We start from the raw sequence: 2,884 nt of genomic DNA on the forward strand, positions 1-2,884 counted from the left end.
TTCAGCCCCCCCCCCACCCCGGCGTTTACCCTGAAGCGTGCAGCCACTTCTGTGAAGAGGCCAGAGTTAAAGTGGGGCGCAGTTAGCACTTCAGGGCAAAACACCCATGGAGCCGAAGGGGCTCGCCCAAGCCTCTGTTTCTCCTGTTTCTGGACGGGTCTTAGCCCACTCCAGGCCTGCGAACCAACAAACACCCGAGATGAGGGTCTTCTGCTGAGGGCGGAGACCGAGCTGTGCCCTTCTGAGCGGAGCGTCTTCTCCGCCCTCATCCTATTTTAGATCCCACACCTGCTCCCCTTTCCTGTTTCCGGAACCCACGCTGGACCCCCCACCTCAGACCGCCTGCCTGGCACCGGCCAGACCCTTTTCCCGACCCAGTGCTACTTCCCTGGATGTGCCCATATCCTCCTGCTCTCACTGTACCCTTTTACCTTCTTGAGGAAGAGTCCTTTCCCAGCCTCCCAGCCGCTGTAGATGCCTAGACTGGCGCTTCCATCCTGGTTACTCTGTGTCTGGAGTCTTGAAACGGGTGTACAACAGCCCTCTTCCCTCAGAAGATAAGATTAAACGGAGAAAGCCTTAACTCATACAACTGAGACCATCATTGGCTTTTTAATCTTTAGCAAACATTTACTGAGGAGATAATACTAAGTGGTTAAGATTAGGATTCAGATCTAAATTTAAATCTGTGGACTTGACAAATGAATTTGGGCAAATGAGCTCTGTTGCCTCAGTTTCTTCTCTTGTCACTGTGTATAATGATAGTACCTATCTCATTAGGTTGCTGTAAGGATTGACAAATCAGTGCACATGAAACTCTTACCTCGGCGTAAGTGCCTGGCAAATCTTAGCTGTTATTCTTACAGTGCTCCGTAGGAATTCTTATGGTGCAGCTGTGCTGGGATGCAAAAATGAAGTAAGACAGTTGTGCTTCCTCAAGAAGTTCACAATTTGTGGAGTAAACAGACCTGTAAGAAAATAGTTGTCAAACCGTGTGATAAAAATGAGAGGTATATACATAGGGGACAGAGGTAGCCAGGAGAAGGGATCAAACGATGGAAGAGTTGGTGGAGAAAGTCTTTAGTGAGAACCAGGTCAAGGTAAGCCAGGAAGGCACTAGACATCCCAAATAGCAAATTTCAGAAGTATGGCTCAGTCTGAGGACTGACTGAAACATAGGAATGGGTGGGGAAGCAGCAGCAAGTAAGCAGATCAGACCACACAGGACTAAAGATGTGCTGACAAGTTCATGGGCTTAAACACTATAAGCCATGAAGAGTCTCAAGGGGAATTGTTGCAACAGACTTGTATTTTAAGTTGATCACTCAGGAGTATGGAGTCTGGATATAACCTTAGAAGCAAACCTATTGAGGTGTTTGGGGTAAAGAGAGAGACCCTCAAAACACCTTTAACCAAAATGGAGAACTTTGAGGAAATGTGAGGATACAGGAGAATGACAACTTCGTTTTGGTATGTTGTTACTATGGGATCAGCTGGTGAAGACTCTCAGAAGGTGGTTGAACTTGGGTCCAGAGCAAAAGAGTGAGGCCAGGCCTTCAGGTACCTCCACAGTGTGAATCAGGAATTCTGCACTCCAATGATGCTTATCTGTCTCAAGGAATTTACACATGTGCAGGAAGCCTTCCTGTCTCCTCCTTGTTTGCCTAAATCCTTCCTCATTTCCCCACCTGTGACCATCCTCAGACTGAACTTCTTTACAACTGGACCATACTATTAATTCAGCACTTGGCCTGGACGGCTCTGTGGTGGCGACCTCTTTGGGTACATGCCCAGTCTCCACAGTTAGCACCAGTTAATAAATGCTGCACTGGTCCAGGCTTCTAGGTGAGGCCCTGGGATTAAAACAATGAGCCAGAGAGACATATTTGTCCTAGTGGAACTTACAGCCTAGTAAAGCCTAATGTGGAAGAAACAAAATTGAGTGTGAAGGCATCTAGGCTGCTGAAGAAACAAATGGCATGGAAATTTTTTGTCAGGGGATCAGAGAATGATCTCTTGGAAGAAGTGATCTTTTAAGTGGAGCCCTGAATTAACTAGGCAGAGAGGTGAAGGGGAACATTCTAAGTAGAGTGTACAGGCAGAATGTGTATAGGTTCAGGCAGAGAGCATGGTATGTTTGAGACATGAATGGCTGGTGTGGCTGGAGTTGGGGCAGAGAGGCCAGCAGGGGCAACAGATCTCCCAGGGTCTTGTGGAACATACTTATTCACTCATTCAACAAATGTTTCTTGAGTGTCAAATGTTTGCCAGGCAATTTTATTAGGATTACTATAATGAACAAGCAGATAAGGTGTCTTCTACTTGAGGAGATAGACAATAAACAAATATATAAACAAGAGGACGTAGGAGGAAGCCTCTCTAGAGAGGGTTGTCAGGGGACACCTGTTTATGAGGTAACATTTCAACTGAGGCCTGTAAGATGAGAAAACCACCTATGTGTAGAGTCAGAGACATAGCATTTTGAGCGGAGAACGAGTGCAAAGGCCCTGTGTTGGGCATGTTTGAGAAACGAGAGAGATCACCTGGCTGGATCATTGTGAATGGTTATCGAGTAGAGTGAGAGGTGGGAGAAGGGAGGCAGGGCCAGACCTTGTAGGGTCATGGTAAGTCATGGTAAATTTTAAGTAGAGAAGTAAATCAGATTTGTTTTAAAAGACAACATGCGTGCAAAATGGACTGTAGGGGGCAAGAGTGCAAGCAGGAAGACCAGTGTTAGGAGTTCTTGACAGAAGTTGAGCAACAGTGGTGGCCTTGAATAGGATAGGAATGGTAGCAGTGGAGAAGGGCAGACAGACTTCAGAGAAGTACAGGAAGTGGACAGATCTAGGCAAACAAATAAATGAAGAAGTGAAAGAGGGAAAGA

The sequence above is a fragment of the Pteropus alecto genome, unplaced genomic scaffold, assembly GCF_000325575.1.
Source record: "Pteropus alecto unplaced genomic scaffold, ASM32557v1 scaffold313, whole genome shotgun sequence".
In the NCBI taxonomy this organism is placed as follows: domain Eukaryota; kingdom Metazoa; phylum Chordata; class Mammalia; order Chiroptera; family Pteropodidae; genus Pteropus; species Pteropus alecto.